An 18,799-nucleotide genomic window follows, 5' to 3' on the forward strand; every position below is an offset into this window, starting at 1 on the left:
TTTTTACACTTTTGGGCATGAATACATCAAGTTTATGCAAAGACTCAATATTTTCCACTTTTTGATTCTTATTTACAAGATTTCTGCAATTTCCCCTGCCATGCTAGATATCAGCTTCTGGACAAATCCTGAATTAATAGAACCCCTTCTTGTCTAATCAGTGGTTGAAGTTTATCACGATTTCTTTGTTTGTGTTTGTCCACCAACTTTATGAGGATTGACCACAGGTTCTTAATGTGATTGAAATCTGGCGAGTTTCCTGGCCATGGACCCAAAATTACTTAAGGTCCAGTCACACTAAACAACTTACCAGCGATCCCAACAACGATAGGGATCGCTGGTAAGTTGCTAGGAGGTTGCTGGTGAGATGTCACACTGCGACGCTCCAGCGATCCCACCAGCAACCTGACCTGGCAGGGATCGCTGGAGCGTGGCTACACGAGTTGCTGGTGAGCTCACCAGCAACCAATGACAAGCCCCCAGCGCCGTGTGGAAGATGCTGCGCTTGGTAACTAAGGTAAATATCGGGTAACCAACCCGATATTTACCTTGGTTACCAGCGCACGCAGCTACACGTGCAGAGAGCAGGGAGCAGCGCACACTGAGTGCTGGCTCCCTGCTCTCCTAGTTACAGCACACATCGGGTTAATTAACCCGATGTGTGCTGCAGCTACATGTGCACAGAGCAGGAGCCGGCACTGACAGTGATAGCGGCGGAGGCTGGTAACAAAGGTAAATATCGGGTAACCAAGGACAGGGGTTTTTGGTTACCCGATGTTTACCGTGGTTACCAGCCTCCGCAGAAGCCGGCTCCTGCTGCCTGCACATTTAGTTGTTGCTGTCTCGCTGTCACACACAGCGATCTGTGCTTCACAGCGGGAGAGCAACAACTAAAAAATGGCCCAGGACATTCAGCAACAACCAACGACCTCACAGCAGGGGCCAGGTTGTTGCTGGATGTCACACACAGCAACATCGCTAGTAACGTCACAAAAGTTGTTCGTTAGCAGCGATGTTGCTAGCGATGTTGCTTAGTGTGACGGGGCCTTTAGTCATGGTTTTATCAGAGAAAATAACTTTACCTCAGTCCTCTATAGTCAAATACCTTGACTTTTTTGCTTTATGTAGCCCCCTTCAGACTGTTTGAGACATCTGGAAGAATGATTGTCTAGAGAAGAAAAGGTGAGCGCTACCATAAGTCCTCATCATGCCAACAGTAAAGCATCCAGAGACCATTCATGTGAGGGGGATTTTCATTCAAGAGAGTCATCTCACTCATAATTTTTCCTTAAAGCACTGTCATGAATAAAGATTAGCATCTAATCATCCTCCAGTAGCAACGTCTTCCAAAGATCATGAAGCACTTTGGTTATGAACAATGCTTTCTCCAGCATGAAGGAGACCATATCATAAGGAATATGCAATAACTAAATGACTTTCAAAGTTTGGATCCATGATCCGGAAACTCAACAGATCTTAATTACAGATGAACGGACCTGTGTATGTTCGGGTTCGCCGTGTTCAGACGGACTTTTGTTAAAAGTACCTAGACATGACCTAAATTTGTTCTTGGACCCTGTCACAAACCACCGGGGGGGTCACTCAGAAATCCCCCGCGCTGGCTACCAGTACGTCACAATCGGGGGGTAACAAGTGGGGGTCACCCCTCCTTTATACCTCCCGACCGACAGACAGAGCACGTGACGCGCTCTCTAGCGCCCCTCTTATAGTCAGGCCAATTATGGAATTGCCCGACAATAAGCAAGGAGGCCGCTATACTACGTATGCCGATTATTGAAGGGTCCCCGGTGAGAGTAGGGTATATATTCCCCCGACCTCCGCGGGCGGAATATATAAAACCTCCCTGAATCTCACTGGCCTCCCCACAATAATCCTTGGCACAACTCGCTGCCACCAACCGATTTACGGTAACTATTAGCCGAACACACAGACGTGGGATTCAAGATCGAGATAACAGAACAGCCCAAGATTAATTATATAATTTAATCAGCCTAAAGCACACTAGAAACTACAATATATACAATAGGGAATCTACAGAATATACATATGTCAGAGTACAGTTACAATCAAAGCATGGGTTACAAACAGGCATACACAGTTCCAGCAGTTACCTTGTTGCGTCTGGCCACAGGGGGGCGCTGTAGACCAGGTTTCCAGGAACTCCCTCACAGGTCTTTCCCAACCAGGCCCCCGAGCAGAAGAACACTGGAAAATGGCCGAAGTAGGGTTATCAACCTGGGCAGATCCAGGTCCCCTCCTACCTTAGTGACCTCACAGGGAAGCACTGCCACTCCCCCTGCATGGATCAGAATTATCCAGCAAAGGGGATATTGGCCATAACTTTGCCTGGGAGCGTCGTAGGCAGACGCCAATGCTCTCATTGTGACAGTTATGAATTTAGCTACAGAACGAGGGGACTCATGACCTGTCTGCCAGTTCCCCATTGGCTGATATCACGCCTGGGGCATTTCCCAATGTCCTGCTCCCATAAAAAGGGTGTGCCGGCATCGTCTGCATGCGGAGACACCATTTTTATGGTTGCCATATTTATCGGAAATATGGCTTGCGAGATATGAACCATTTTTTACTGGAGTCATTCTGTCTGCTAGTTCCATAGCCTTGCTAATGAGATACAACTCTTGTTACAGGGTGACGGCAGGGAGTCATCCTGTGTCCTTTGTCCTAAAGCCACCTAATTTCCATATCACAGGACATGGCCATGGAGTTTGTTGCTAAACCAGTTGTGTGAAGGAAAGGGGGGGTGACACCAGGAGAGGGCTTCCTGACATACTTGAATATCATGATTTATCGTCATATCTCCGGATTTACCTCACACCTCCCCCCTTTTGAGGGCGCTAGGGGGCAGCACACTCCGGTGTTCCCCCGTGCGCCCGTCCGCGACCTCTCCTTGTCGGGACAGCCCGTCTGCGTTACCGTGGTCACGGCCCCTTTTGTGGCGAATGGTGAAGTTGTATTGCTGGAGCGCAAGGCTCCATCGCAACAATCGCCCATTCGTCCCAGAGACGGTGTGCAACCAGCTGAGGGGATTGTGGTCCGTCTCCACGATGAAGTGGCGCCCGTATAGATAGGGTTGCAGACGCTGCAGGGCCCACACTATGGCCAGGCACTCCTTCTCCATCGTGGAATAGGCAACTTCCCTTGGTAACAGCTTCCTGCTCAGGTACAAGACTGGGTGCTCTTGGCTCGCAGAGTCCACCTGGCTGAGCACCGCACCGAGGCCGAAGTCACTGGCGTCGGTCTGTACTACAAACGGCCGCGTGAAGTCGGCTGCCTGTAGCACGGGCGGGCTGGACAGGGCGTCCTTTAGGGCCCGGAAGGCTGTCTCGCAGTCCATTGTCCAATCGACTGCAGAGGGCAGCTTCTTCTTGGTGAGGTCCGTCAAGGGCTTTGCCAGGCTACTATAGCATGGAACAAACCTCCTATAGTACCCAGCGGTCCCCAAGAAGGACATCACCTGCTTCTTGGTCCTGGGGGTGGGCCAGGATGCGATGGCTTCCACTTTCTCAGGCTCGGGCTTCAGTGTTCTCCCACCTACCCGGTGACCGAGGTACTGGACCTCGCTCATGGCCAGCTGACACTTTCCCGGCTTGATGGTCAAACCTGCCCGGTGGATCCGCCTGAGCACCTGTGCTAGATGCTCTAGGTGGTCCTCCCAGGTGGGACTGAAGACAGCAATGTCATCCAGGTACGCGGCCGCGTACCCTTCAAGTCCCTTGAGCAGGGTGTTGACCATCCGCTGGAAAGTGGCAGGGGCATTCCTCATCCCGAATGGCATCACCGTGGACTCGTACAGTCCAAATGGGGTAATAAAGGCAGAGCGTTCCCTGGCCTTGCGAGTCAGGGGGATCTGCCAATATCCCCGGCTCAGATCCATGATGGTCAGGTACTGAGCCCCGGCCAACTGATCGAGCAGGTCATCGATGCGTGGCATTGGGTACGCATCGGCGACCGTGACCGCATTGAGCCCCCTGTAGTCCACGCAGAACCGAGTGGTTCGGTCCTTCTTAGGGACGAGGACTACAGGCGAGGCCCAAGCGCTGTTGGATGCCTGGATCACCCCCAGCTTCAGCATCTCGTCAATCTCCTGGCGCATGTGTTGCTGCACCTCCAGGGAGACCCGATATGCTGAACGCCGGATCGGGGGATGATCCCCAGTGTCCACGTGATGGACAGCCAAGTCAGTCCTTCCGGGCTGGTTGGTAAACAACCCCCGGAAGGGGAGGAGGGTGGCCCACAGCTGGGACCGTTGGTCCTCCAAGAGCTGGTGGCCAACCTCCACATCCTCAATGGATCCGCCTGCCCTAACCTGGGCTAGCATATCCAAGAGGGTTTCCGCTTCTCCCTCCTCGGGCAGGTTGCACACGGGGAGCGCACATGCCTCCCGCTCATGATGTGCCTTCATCATGTTCACATGGAAGGGCTTCCGCCTTCCACGGGCAGGGTCCAGGGTGACCAGGTACGTCACAGGGTTGAGCTGCTGGTACACGAGGTATGGGCCTTCCCAGGCTGCCTGAAGCTTGTCCTGTGGTACGGGGACCAGTACCCACACCTCTTGACCCACTTGGTAGGTCCTCTCACAAGCGTTCTGGTCGTACCAACGCTTCTGATCGGCCTGGGCTTGAGCCATATTGTCGTGTACCAGTTGCGTCAAGGCCTGCATTTTGTCCCGGAAGCGCATGACATACTCGATAACCGACACTCCAGGGGTGGCCAAATCCCCTTCCCAAGCCTCTTTCACCAGAGCCAGGGGGCCCCGCACACGTCGCCCGTACAGGAGCTCAAACGGTGAGAATCCTGTTGAGGCCTGTGGAACCTCCCGGTAAGCAAATAACAGGTGTGGGAGATACCGCTCCCAGTCACGCCCATGGGAGTCGACCAACATCTTAAGCATCTGCTTTAAGGTGCCATTGAACCGCTCGCACAGGCCATTAGTCTGTGGATGGTACGGGCTGGCCACCAGATGTCGCACCTGGACTTGCTTACAGAGGGCCTCCATCAGCTGGGACATGAATTGGGTCCCCCGGTCAGTGAGCATTTCCTGGGGAAAACCCACTCGGGAGAAAATCTCCAGCAATGCGGTGGCCACCTTGTCAGCCCGAATGGACGACAAGGCCACTGCTTCTGGGTACCGGGTGGCATAGTCCACTACCGTCAGTATGAAGCGTTTCCCGGAGCTGCTGGGGATGGCCAGCGGGCCGACCAGATCCACAGCCACCCTCCTGAAAGGCTCATCGATGATTGGCAGAGATACCAGTGGGGCTTTGGGGCGTGGCCCCGCCTTCCCCACTCTCTGACAGGTTTCACACGAACGGCAGTAGGCAGCCACATCGGCCCCCATTTTTGGCCAGTAGAAATGCTGGTTTAACCTGGCCTTGGTCTTAGCGATCCCTAGGTGTCCGGCCATCGGAATCTCATGTGCGATCCGCAACAACTCCGTCCGGAACGGATAGGGTACCACCAACTGTCGGTCCCTGGGCCACGCCTCCGGTGAACCCTGCTGGACCGTGGCCCGGTACAGCCGTCCTTGGTCCCAGACCACTCGCTCCGGGTCCGAGTCCGAGGGAGGCTGTGCCGCCTGCTCCTTAAGAGCTTTCAGGCTGTCGTCAGCTTCTAACGCTGCCTGAAACCCCTGACTAGATGTGGCCAGAATCGACGAGACTGTCACATCTTCAGTCAGTACCCCGGGACCTGTGTCCTGGCCTCCACCTGACTCGGCTGCCACTTGGTCAGAAGGGGAAGAGCTATCGGACCTCCGGGAGGCCCCTTGGCTTCCAGCACTCCCACTGCGGGTGACAGCGGCCACAGCCGCTGCGACCGTGGGTCGTGCCTGCTCCTCCTCCGTTCCTGACCAAGTCGCCGGTTCAGGCAGACCTACCTGGCTTCCTGACACCCCGGTTGTGGGGGAACCATGCACCGAGATCTTACCTGGGAGCACTTCCGCTCCTGGACCGGCCCCAATCTCACCTGCCTGTTCCCCTCCTGCAGCAACAGAACCCCGCTGTGAAATCTCTGGGGACCCCACATTTGCTGTGGTAGCCCCCACCCCACACACTGGTCCTCCCCCTGCAGCACCCTGCTCTCTGCTTATCCCTGCAGAGGGCAACAGATCCCAGCTCACAGGCTGGTTACTTGTAGAGGCATTGTCACACCTTTCTCTGACCCCCTCCCCTCCTGTCACAGCTGCAGCTGCGTGTGTGTCTATGGTGTCTGTGCAAGCAGAAATATCAGAGTTCACTCCCTCCTCCCTTACATCATTCATAGATAACACATTAACATTGTCAGGAGTCATGTCAGTACTGGCTGAAGGTTCAGCCCTTGGGGGGGGCCCAAACTGGGAGGTTATCTGCCCCAAATCTGTCCCAAGTAGCACGTTTGCAGGGATCCGATCAGTTACCCCCACCTCCCTCACCCCTCGCCCTGCGCCCCAGTCCACATAAATGTCAGCAACAGGCAGTGCCGGGTCAATGCCTCCAATCCCGGAGACAGCGAGGGTTTTTCCAGGGATCAAGTCTTGGGGGGACACCATCTCAGGCCGCACCAGAGTCACCTCCGAGGCGCTGTCTCGCAGTCCTATGGTCACAGACCGGCCGACGGTGACAGGTTGGAAGCTGTCCAGGGACCTACCACCACCCCCACCCACACAATACACCTTGGGCGGCCCTTGGGACGGGGACGGAGCCGGGGCCTTGGGACGCTGAGGGCACATGGCCTTGAAGTGTCCAGGTAGGTTGCACTGGTGGCACCGTCTTGGTTCCGCCACGGGCCTGGAGAGGGGAGTTGAGGGGGACACCCCCTGCAGTCTAGGGGCAGGTGGGGCAGTCGCCGAATTCATCTTACCCCCTCTCCAGGTGCTGCTGGTGGCCGCTCTCCTGGCCTCAGGGGCCCGGTTGTTGGTGTAGTCATCGGCAAGGGCAGCTGTAGCCGTGGACCCCTTTGGCTTCTGGTCTCGGATGAACTGGCGGAGATCCTCAGGGCAGTTCCACAAGAGTTGCTCCGTGATGAACAAGTCCAGGATCTCCGGTCCGGTGGAAAGCTGCAGGCCTTGGGTCCAGTGGTCGGCAGCTCGGGCAAGTGCCCGCCGGTGGTCAGCCCAGGAGTCCTTTGGTCCCTTCTGTAGGCTCCGGAACTTCTTGCGGTAGGACTCTGGAGTGAGGTTGTACTGTTGGATCAGGGCCCGCTTGATGGTGTCGTAGCCCTGATCTGCCTCAGCAGGCAAGTCCCCAAGGATATCCAGGGCCTTACCCCTTAAACGGGGGGTCAGGTATTTGGCCCACTGGTCCTTGTCCAGATGGTGCTGCAAGCAAGTCCGTTCAAAAGCAGTCAAGAAAGAGTCCAAGTCTCCATCCTTCTCCAGCACTGGGAAGTCCTCAACACGGACCTTTGGAAGTTTGGTGTCTTGAAGGTCACGTGTGGCTGATGAGGGCCGGAGCTGAGCTAGCTGCAGCTGGTAGTCACGCTCTGCCTGGCGCTCTTCACGCGCTGCCTGCCGCTCCGCAGCCTCAGCCTCACGCGCTGCTTGCCGCTCTGCCCTGCGCTCTGCCAGGAGTCCCTTGTAGCCCTCCTGGTCTCCAGCCTGGAGAAGGGCCATAGCCATTTGAAGAAGGCTATCCGAGCCTCCCAGGCTCGGTGGAATGGCACGTGGTGATCTGCGGCCCGCTGCGGAGCCTGGTGATTCACTGTCCCTTGCAGAGCGGAGGGCTGGCATCTGGCTCGTTGAGGACCCTTGGGTGAGCTGCTCCTCATCTTGTCCATAATTGCCAGCTTGTGCGCTGTCCTCTGCAGAACGGTTTTCTGGCGTCGAGCTCCTGGAGGACTCGTGGGCAACCTCCTCATTACTGCCCACAGCACCGTCCTCCCTCTCTTCGGCTCCTGCTTTAGCATTGGCCAGTTGCATAGCTCTGCTCCTGGTGCCATCAGCCATTCTTGCAGACTTTTGGTCACTGACACAGAACTGACACCTGATGCCTCCACACACCTTACAGTATCTGCACTCTGACACTCTAGTGTTGAGCTAGTCTGAAGACCCCAGCAGCCACAGCTGCTGCAGGCAGTCTTTAGTGTCTGGGAGTATGGGTCTCACACTCACACACACTATTATCTCGATCCCACCGCTATGCCACCAATATGTCACAAACCACTGGGGGGGTCACTCAGAAATCCCCTGCGCTGGCTACCAGTACGTCACAATCGGGGGGTAACAAGTGGGGGTCACCCCTCCTTTATACCTCCCGACCGACAGACAGAGCACGTGACGCGCTCTCTAGCGCCCCTCTTATAGTCAGGCCAATTATGGAATTGCCCGACAATAAGCAAGGAGGCCGCTATACTACGTATGCCGATTATTGAAGGGTCCCCGGTGAGAGTAGGGTATATATTCCCCCGACCTCCGCGGGCGGAATATATAAAACCTCCCTGAATCTCACTGGCCTCCCCACAATAATCCTTGGCACAACTCGCTGCCACCAACCGATTTACGGTAACTATTAGCCGAACACACAGACGTGGGATTCAAGATCGAGATAACAGAACAGCCCAAGATTAATTATATAATTTAATCAGCCTAAAGCACACTAGAAACTACAATATATACAATAGGGAATCTACAGAATATACATATGTCAGAGTACAGTTACAATCAAAGCATGGGTTACAAACAGGCATACACAGTTCCAGCAGTTACCTTGTTGCGTCTGGCCACAGGGGGGCGCTGTAGACCAGGTTTCCAGGAACTCCCTCACAGGTCTTTCCCAACCAGGCCCCCGAGCAGAAGAACACTGGAAAATGGCCGAAGTAGGGTTATCAACCTGGGCAGATCCAGGTCCCCTCCTACCTTAGTGACCTCACAGGGAAGCACTGCCACTCCCCCTGCATGGATCAGAATTATCCAGCAAAGGGGATATTGGCCATAACTTTGCCTGGGAGCGTCGTAGGCAGACGCCAATGCTCTCATTGTGACAGTTATGAATTTAGCTACAGAACGAGGGGACTCATGACCTGTCTGCCAGTTCCCCATTGGCTGATATCACGCCTGGGGCATTTCCCAATGTCCTGCTCCCATAAAAAGGGTGTGCCGGCATCGTCTGCATGCGGAGACACCATTTTTATGGTTGCCATATTTATCGGAAATATGGCTTGCGAGATATGAACCATTTTTTACTGGAGTCGTTCTGTCTGCTAGTTCCATAGCCTTGCTAATGAGATACAACTCTTGTTACAGGGTGACGGCAGGGAGTCATCCTGTGTCCTTTGTCCTAAAGCCACCTAATTTCCATATCACAGGACATGGCCATGGAGTTTGTTGCTAAACCAGTTGTGTGAAGGAAAGGGGGGGTGACACCAGGAGAGGGCTTCCTGACATACTTGAATATCATGATTTATCGTCATATCTCCGGATTTACCTCACAGACCCCAAACCAGATATAAGTCAATGGGTACCTGATGTATTGGGCTCTACTCAAGTAATGAGCATAATCAAAGTCACTGATTGGGTAGCCCGGCTGGAAACCCACATAGAACCAGACATAAACAGAGCATTTCAGGGGGACACGCAGCATCCAATAACATTGTTTTGACCCCCTACGAGAGCCATTCAGAGATTGCAAGTGGCTCTCACTGGGCTGAACACCAAGCTTACCTGAGCACACCGATACTCAATCAAATGGTTAGCATACTTAAAACACCCAAACTGGAGCACAGACTTTTTTTTTTATTTTTTTTAAAAAAAAGACCATGTTCAGGTTTGATTCCCAGACACCAAGTGTTCGGTACGAACCTCGACCTTACATTTTGGGTTTGCTCATCTTAAATCTTAATTAGAGTTGAGCGCGGTTCGCGCTTCAAGGTTCTCCAGTTAGCGGCTCGAGTGATTTTGGGGGCTGTTCTAGATAAAACTAGAACTCGACCTTTCTTTGTCGCTCTATTGGGAGACCCAGACAATTGGGTGTATAGCTACTGCCTCCGGAGGCCACACAAAGTATTACACTTAAAAGTGTAAGGCCCCTCCCCTACTGCCTATACACCCCCCGTGGGATCACGGGCTCCTCAGTTTTCATGCTTTGTGCGAAGGAGGCTAACATCCACGCATAGCTCCACTGTTTAGTCAGCAGCAGCTGCTGACTTTGTCGGATGGAAGAAAAGAGGGCCCATACTAGGGCCCCCAGCATGCTCCCTTCTCACCCCACTTTTGTTGGCGGTGTTTGTTAAGGTTGAGGTACCCATTGCGGGTACGGAGGCTGGAGCCGACATGCTGCTTTCCTTCCCCATCCCCTTAGGGCTCTGGGTGAAGTGGGATCCTATCGGTCTCCAAGCACAGGAGACCGTGCTCCGTCCACAGCCCCTGGGAATCTGCTGGACGTGGAGATGAGTATCGTCAGGGACAGGGCCCTGCTACATTAAGGTACTCTGGGTCCCCGTACAGATCGCGCACACACACCAGCATTGCTGGGTGTGTTAGTGCGCCGGGGACAGCAGCGCGGCGCGCTGGTGCTTTACTCACTGCAGCTTTGCTGAGTGAGTTTCTGTATTAGGAACTGCCGCGCCGGCCGCTGCTGGCGGTTTTTTACACTGCGGTGCGGCTGGGACTTGTGGTGCGCCGGGGACTTCCGCGCTGGCCGTGCTTATACGACGGCCGCGCTTATAAATCGAGTCCCCGGCTTTTGCGGCCTAGTTCCGTTTCGTTCCCGCCCCCAGGCCTGCCAGTCAGGGGAAGGGCGGGACGCTGGTCAGAACGTCAGCGCCGAGGGCTGGAGTCTGCTTAGCATACTCCAACCCCCCTCAGTAGGCACAGTGGGACGCTAGTTTCCCGCACTTTGTCTGGGGCACGCCCACGGCCCGCCCCTCTTCACAGGACGCCGGCAGCCATTCCTGTTTGCAGTCTGAGTGGAGAAGGGACACGAGCTCTGGGAGACCCAGGCACGGGATTCTGGCGGTCACACACCCGCTTTTCAGCGGGCGGTAAGCAGCCCTCGAGGGCTCACCCCACTAGTGCCGCAGTGTTCATTTGTACTTTATGCTTGTATGCTATACATTGCATTGTACGGTCGCTATTCTTGGCTATATACCCTCCTAGATTGCTAGACAACAGCATGTCGTCCGCAAAAAGCAAAGGGGCCAAGACACAGGCTTTCTATGCTACTTGTACCGCATGTAAGGCTGTTCTACCGGCAGGTGCCACTGACCCCCATTGTGTGCAATGTTTGGCCCCTGTAGCACTTGCTCAGCCGGGGCCTCTGCTAGAGGTGGCCCAAGGAGAACCACCTGTGAGCACTGTCCAGGTGGCGGGGACGGAGTTTGCAGTTTTTGCTGATAAACTGTCGGTGACTATGTCTAAAATCCTTGAGACTTTGCAGTCCAGACCAGTAACTCAGACCATGGGCACTGTTGATTCAATGCTCCCTGGTTCCCCTCTTTTGGAACACATCCGTGCTCCGGGGGGGTCCCATGCATCCCGGGGTGATGGCTCTGACACGGACGACAGTCCCAGACAGCCTAAGCGAGCTCGCTATGAGCGACCCTCGACTTCATCACACTGGTCAGGGTCCCAGCAGGAAGGCTCTCTGTTTGATGAGACAGAGGTTGCTGATCAGGATTCTGATCCTGAGACCGCTCTCAATCTGGATACACCTGATGGGGACGCAATGGTGAATGATCTCATAGCGTCCATCAATAAAATGTTGGATATTTCTCCCACAGCTCCTCCAGTGGAGGAGTCAGCTTCACAGCAGGAGTAATTCCATTTCAGGTATCCTAAGCGTAAATTGAGTACTTTTCTGGACCACTCTGACTTTAGAGAGTCAGTCCAGAAACACCACGCTTATCCAGATAAGCGTTTCTCCAAACGTCTTAAGGATACACGTTATCCCTTTCCCCCTGACGTGGTCAAAGGCTGGACCCAGTGTCCAAAGGTGGATCCCCCAATCTCCAGGCTTGCGGCTAGATCCATAGTTGCAGTGGAAGATGGGGCTTCACTTAAAGATGCCACTGACAGACAGATGGAGCTCTGGTTGAAATCCATCTATGAAGCTATCGGCGCGTCGTTTGCTCCAGCATTCGCAGCCGTATGGGCACTCCAAGCTATTTCAGCTGGTTTGGCGCAGATTGACACTGTCACACGTACATCTATTCCGCAAGTAGCGTCCTTAACCTCTCAAATGTCTGCATTTGCGTCTTACGCTATTAATGCTGTCCTGGACTCTACAAGCCGTACGGCAGTGGCGTCCGCCAACTCCGTGGTTTTACGCAGAGCATTGTGGTTAAGGGAATGGAAGGCAGATTCTGCTTCCAAGAAGTGCTTAACCAGTTTGCCATTTTCTGGTGACAGACTGTTTGGTGAGAGATTGGATGAAATCATTAAACAGTCCAAGGGTAAGGATTCATCCTTACCTCAGCCCAGACCAAATAAACCCCAACAGAGGAAGGGACAGTCGAGGTTTCGGTCCTTTCGAGGCTCGGGCAGGTCCCAATTCTCCTCGTCCAAAAGGACTCAAAAGGATCAGAGGAGCTCAGATTCTTGGCGGGCCCAGTCACGCCCAAAGAAAGCAGCCGGAGGAACCGCTACCAAAGCGGCTTCCTCATGACTTTCGGCCTCCTCTCTCCGCATCCTCGGTCGGTGGCAGGCTCTCCCGCTTTGGAGACATTTGGCTGCCACATGTCAAGGACCGTTGGGTGAGAGACATTCTGTCTCACGGGTACAGGATAGAGTTCAGTTCTCGTCCTCCAACTCGATTCTTCAGAACTTCTCCGCCTCCCGGCCGAGCCAATGCTCTTCTGCAGGCGGTGTGCTCTTTAAAGGCAGAAGGAGTGGTGATCCCTGTTCCTCTTCAGGAGCAAGGTCACAGTTTTTACTCCAATTTGTTTGTGGTGCCAAAAAAGGACGGGTCTTTCCGTCCTGTTCTGGACCTAAAACTGCTCAACAAGCATGTGAAAACCAGGCGGTTCCGGATGGAATCCCTCCGCTCCGTCATCGCCTCAATGACTCAAGGAGATTTCCTAGCATCAATAGACATCAAAGATGCTTATCTCCACGTGCCGATTGCTCCAGAACACCAGCGTTTTCTACGCTTCGTTTTAAGAGACGAACACCTTCAGTTCGTAGCCCTGCCTTTCGGTCTGGCGACAGCCCCAAGGGTCTTCACCAAGGTCATGGCAGCAGTAGTAGCAGTCCTGCACTCTCAGGGTCACTCTGTGATCCCTTACTTGGAACATCTACTTGTCAAGGCACCCTCTCAAGAGGCATGCCAACACAGCCTGAACGTTGCGCTGGAGACTCTCCAGAGTTTCGGGTGGATCATCAACTTTTCAAAGTCAAATCTGACCCCAACCCAATCGATAACATACCTTGGCATGGAGTTTCATACTCTATCAGCGATAGTGATGCTTCCGCTGGACAAACAGCGTTCACTACAGACAGGGGTGCAATCTCTCCTTCAGGGCCAGTCGCATCCCTTGAGACGCCTCATGCACTTCCTGGGGAAGATGGTAGCAGCAATGGAGGCAGTCCCTTTCGCGCAGTTTCATCAACGTCCATTACAATGGGACATTCTCCGCCAATGGGACGGGAAGTCGACGTCCCTGGACAGGAACGTCTCCCTTTCTCAGGCAGCCAAGGATTCTCTTCAGTGGTGGCTTCTTCCCACCTCATTGTCAATAGGAAAGTCTTTCCTACCCCCATCCTGGGCGGTGGTCACAACGGACGCGAGTCTATCAGGGTGGGGAGCAGTTTTTCTCCACCACAGGGCTCAAGGTACGTGGACTCAACAAGAGTCCACACTTCAGATCAATGTTCTGGAAATCAGAGCAGTGTATCTTGCCCTACAAGCCTTCCAGCAGTGGCTAGAAAGCAAGCAGATCCGAATTCAGTCGGACAACTCCACAGCGGTGGCATACATCAACCACCAAGGAGGGACACGCAGTCGGCAAGCCTTCCAGGAAGTCCGGCGGATTCTGACGTGGGTGGAAGACACGGCATCCACCATATCCGCAGTTCACATCCCGGGCGTAGAAAACTGGGAAGCAGACTTCCTCAGTCGCCAGGGTATGGACGCAGGGGAATGGTCTCTTCACCCGGACGTGTTTCAGGAGATCTGTTGCCGCTGGGGGAGGCCGGATGTCGACCTAATGGCGTCTCGGCACAACAACAAGGTCCCAGCTTTTATGGCACGGTCTCACGATCACCGAGCTCTGGCGGCGGACGCCTTAGTTCAAGATTGGTCGCAGTTCCGGCTGCCTTATGTGTTCCCACCTCTGGTGCTGTTGCCCAGAGTGCTACGCAAGATCAGGTCCGACTGCCGCCGCGCCCTCCTCGTCGCTCCAGACTGGCCAAGGAGGTCGTGGTACCCGGATCTGTGGCATCTCACGGTAGGACAACCGTGGGCAATACCAGACCGGCCAGACTTGCTGTCTCAAGGGCCGTTTTTCCATCAGAATTCTGCGGCCCTGAGCCTGACTGTGTGGCCATTGAGTCCTGGATCCTAGCGTCTTCAGGACTATCTCAAGAGGTCATTGCCACCATGAGACAGGCTAGGAAACTATCCTCTGCCAAGATCTACCACAGGACGTGGAAGATATTCTTAACTTGGTGCTCTGCTCAGGAAGTTTCTCCCTGGCCATTTGCTTTGCCTACCTTTCTTTCCTTCCTGCAATCCGGGTTGGAAAAAGGTCTGTCGCTCGGCTCCCTTAAGGGACAAGTCTCTGCGCTATCTGTATTTTTTCAGAAGCGCCTAGCACGACTTCCTCAGGTACGCACGTTCCTGCAAGGGGTTTGTCATATCGTCCCTCCTTACAAGCGGCCGTTAGAGCCCTGGGATCTGAACAGGGTTCTAATTGCTCTCCAGAAGCCGCCTTTCGAGCCTTTGAGGGATGTTTCCCTGTCTCGCCTTTCACAGAAAGTGGCCTTTCTAGTAGCGGTCACGTCTCTTCGGAGAGTGTCCGAGCTAGCAGCGCTGTCATGCAAATCTCCCTTCCTGGTGTTTCACCAGGACAAGGTGGTTCTGCGCCCGATTCCGGAGTTTCTCCCTAAGGTGGTATCCCCCTTTCATCTCAATCAGGATATCTCCTTACCTTCTTTGTGTCCTCGTCCAGTTCATCAATGTGAAAAGGATTTGCATTTGTTGGATCTGGTGAGAGCACTCAGAATCTACATTTCCCGCACGGCACCTCTGCGCCGCTCGGATGCACTCTTTGTCCTTGTCGCCGGCCAGCGTAAAGGGTTGCAGGCTTCCAAATCCACCCTGGCTCGGTGGATCAAGGAACCAATTCTTGAAGGCTACCGTTCTGCGGGGCTTCCGGTTCCATCAGGGCTGAAGGCCCATTCTACCAGAGCCATGGGTGCGTCCTGGGCATTACGGCACCAGGCTACGGCTGAGCAAGTGTGCCAGGCGGCTACCTGGTCGAGTCTGCACACTTTTACCAAGCATTATCAGGTGCATACCTATGCTTCGGCGGACGCCAGCCTAGGTAGACAAGTCCTTCAGGCGGCGATTGCTCACCTGTAGGAAAGGGCCGTTTTTATGGCCCTATCACGAGGTATTATTTTACCCACCCAGGGATTGCTTTTGGACATACCAATTGTCTGGGTCTCCCAATAGAGCGACAAAGAAGAAGGGAATTTTGTTTACTTACCGTAAATTCCTTTTCTTCTAGCTCTAATTGGGAGACCCAGCACCCGCCCCTGTTTTTTTGTATACACATGTTGTTCATGTTGAATGGTTTCAGTTCTCCGATATTCCTTCGGATTGAATTTGCTTAAACCAGTTTATTGGCTTTCCTCCTTCTTGCTTTTGCACTAAAACTGAGGAGCCCGTGATCCCACGGGGGGTGTATAGGCAGTAGGGGAGGGGCCTTACACTTTTAAGTGTAATACTTTGTGTGGCCTCCGGAGGCAGTAGCTATACACCCAATTGTCTGGGTCTCCCAATTAGAGCTAGAAGAAAAGGAATTTACGGTAAGTAAACAAAATTCCCTTCTTTTGCTAAAGCTTGATAGTTCTAGATACGTTCGAGAACGGTTCTAGCAGCAAAAAGCAGGGCTTTTTACAGCTACAGTGTGCAGGAGCCATCGCTGGCAGCCTGCCAGAAGCTGGTAACCAAGATAAACATCGGGTATCCAAGCAAAGCGCTTTGGTTAGTAACCCGATGTTTATCCTAGTTACGTGCAGGAAGCCCACACTTCCCCGCTCAGCTCACTCCCCCCCTCCTGCACGCGGCATGTACACACACACTCACACACACACACACACACACACACACGTCCCCAGCCATGCAGTCCACGACACTGACGTCCTCCTGACACTCTGCACACATGGTCCCGCTCGGCTTACCTGCGGTGATGAAGTCCCGACCTCAACGCTGTCACTGTCCTCCATGGCCGCCGCTTGTCACATCACCTTCTCTCGCTTCCGACCAGAGACTGACTAGCGGTGACGTCACGGGCCTCTCGCGATACTTGGCTGTGAAGGCGGCGGTCATTGAACTCAGTGACAGGTGCTGTCAGCAGTGCAGGAGATCAGCGCAGGTAATGTACCTCGCTGACAGCAGCACTTGTCATCCCCTGCAGTGACCTGGGCTGACCCATTGATGTTAGCTCAGGTCACTGCACTGCTCTCCCAGCCAATGGGGAACATCCTGCTCTTCATTGACTGGGACAGTGTGGATCGTCATGGCAACCCCTCGGATTACACCAGACCTGGATTTGTTTTTCTTTCTAATAAATTGGTTAAAAAGGGAATGTATTGGGGAGTGTTTTTTCAAATAAAAATGTGTTTGTCGTCTATTTTTTTTTATTACTGACTGGGTTGGTGATGTCGGGTATCTGATAGACGCCTGACCTCACCAACCCCAGGGCTTGGTGCCAGGGGACATTACACATCTGGTATTAACCCCATATATTACCCCGTTTGCCACCGCACCAGGGCACGGGATAAGCTGGGGCGAAGCACCAAGATTGGCGCATCTAATGGATGCGCCACTTCTGGGGCGGCTGCGGCCTGCTATTTTTAGGCTGGGGAGAGTCCAATAACCGTGGACCTCCCTAGTCTGAGAATATCAGACCCCAGCTGTCTGCTTTACCTTGGCTGGTGATCCAATTTTGGGGGGACCCCTACGTGTTTTTTTTTTTAAATTATTTATTTAATTTACAATAACAGCGTGCCCTCAGTTTTGGATTACCAGCCAAGGTGAGGCTGCCAGATGTGGTCTGCAGGCTGCAGCCAGCTGCTTTACCCTAGCTAGTTACAAAAATAGGGGGAACCCTACGTCATTTTTTTTGGCTAAATACAAAGCTAAGCACCCCTTAGTGCCACATGAAAGGCACCAAGGGGTGCAAAATTACAAAATGCAGGAGAGTGGGACATTATGTGTCTTTCTGCCATTATAATGACAGAAAACACTGATATGAAGTGTACAAGCACAGGAAAATCACCAGAGCGCTCTACGCTGTGAAAAGCAGTAGAAAATGGCACTGGAGTGAACATGTGACCGCCTCATGTAGGTTGAAGCTATGGATCCTGGGTAAATTTATGTATTTTCCCTCCTTCAGTTTTTTTGCAGTACACAAAAAAAACGGAAGGCACACGGATGACAAACAGATGACATACGGACCGTCTACGGAACGGAAACGGATGCCACACGGATGCACCCGTGAAAAAAAACGGACTGTTTTTTGCAGACCACAAAAATGGATCGGTCCTGTGAATGTAGCCTTATTCTGATCTGCCGTTTATAAACAGCAGGCAGAAATAAGTGAATAACGCCCCCCAGCGTCAGAAAATCTCCGGGGTTTCAGGGCTAGCTGAGACCCTGGAGATCATGATTCAGGACGGTTTTTCCGGTCCCTGCTCACGTGATCACAGGTATACACCGTATACCGATGATCACCTTACAGTAAATGACAGCGCCGGTAAAAAATTATTTATCTCCCATCTGGTATGAACAAACATGATAAATCTCCTCCCCGGTCCCCTCCGGTCCCCCGGTGTCGCCAAAGTGCCCCCCCTGATGCCCTCCCAGAAATCCAAGATGGCCGCGCGCACAGCAGTGCGCCGGCCGCATTCACCCTACTCCTCTGATTTCTGTCGCATGTGCCATGACACATGCGACAGAAAACTCCTCCCCAGGCCCTGCAAGGTCACCCCCTATAACCCACCGGTGTTCCCCGATGTCCCACAGTACCTGTGCAGCGTTGATCCCCCCACGACCCTGTCCTTCACAATAGACGCTGCCGCATGCACAGAGCGGCTGTCAGCTCAGCTTCCTGTGTTCAGACACAGTGAGTGGTGATTATGTATCTGTAAGCAATATGGGCGGCACGGTGGCTCAGTGGTTAGCACTGCAGTCTTGCAGCGCTGAGGTCCTGGGTTCAATTCTCACCAAGGGCACCATCTGCAAGGAGTTTGTATGTTCTCCCCGTGTTTGCGTGGGTTTCCTCCGGGTACTCTGGTTTTCTCCCACACTCCAAAGACATACAGCGCTATGGAATTAATAACGCTATATAAATTAATAAATTATTATTATTACTGCAATGCCCTGCTCATGAGGTAAGGAACATAATTGATCAGGAGAGCTATATACTACATTTCCAAATGGAGGGATTTGCTTTTATAGTTTCCCTGCTGAACGAGTACCAAACATAATAGTCCATTATACGCCACAAGAAAACACATCTAAATAGCGAGCTCTGTTGTTTAGTATTCATTCAGCTGGATAACTGGACTTAAAGGGGTATTCCATTTCCAAGATCCTATCCCCAATATATAGTAGGTGGA

The 18,799-nt window shown here is 53.2% G+C and overlaps 1 protein-coding gene and 1 long non-coding RNA gene across 2 annotated transcripts in view; one reads left to right on the top strand and one right to left on the bottom strand.

The window, feature by feature from the left end:
• Positions 1–18,799, top strand: part of LOC142290409 (uncharacterized) — a 158,334-nt gene that overhangs the window by 94,364 nt on the left and 45,171 nt on the right. The gene's annotated exons all lie outside the window — the stretch shown is intronic.
• The window catches only part of LOC142290399 (macrophage scavenger receptor types I and II-like), a 127,324-nt gene that overhangs the window by 91,658 nt on the left and 16,867 nt on the right, over positions 1–18,799 (bottom strand). The gene's annotated exons all lie outside the window — the stretch shown is intronic.

Source organism: Anomaloglossus baeobatrachus, chromosome 1, assembly GCF_048569485.1.
Source record: "Anomaloglossus baeobatrachus isolate aAnoBae1 chromosome 1, aAnoBae1.hap1, whole genome shotgun sequence".
Taxonomy (NCBI): domain Eukaryota; kingdom Metazoa; phylum Chordata; class Amphibia; order Anura; family Aromobatidae; genus Anomaloglossus; species Anomaloglossus baeobatrachus.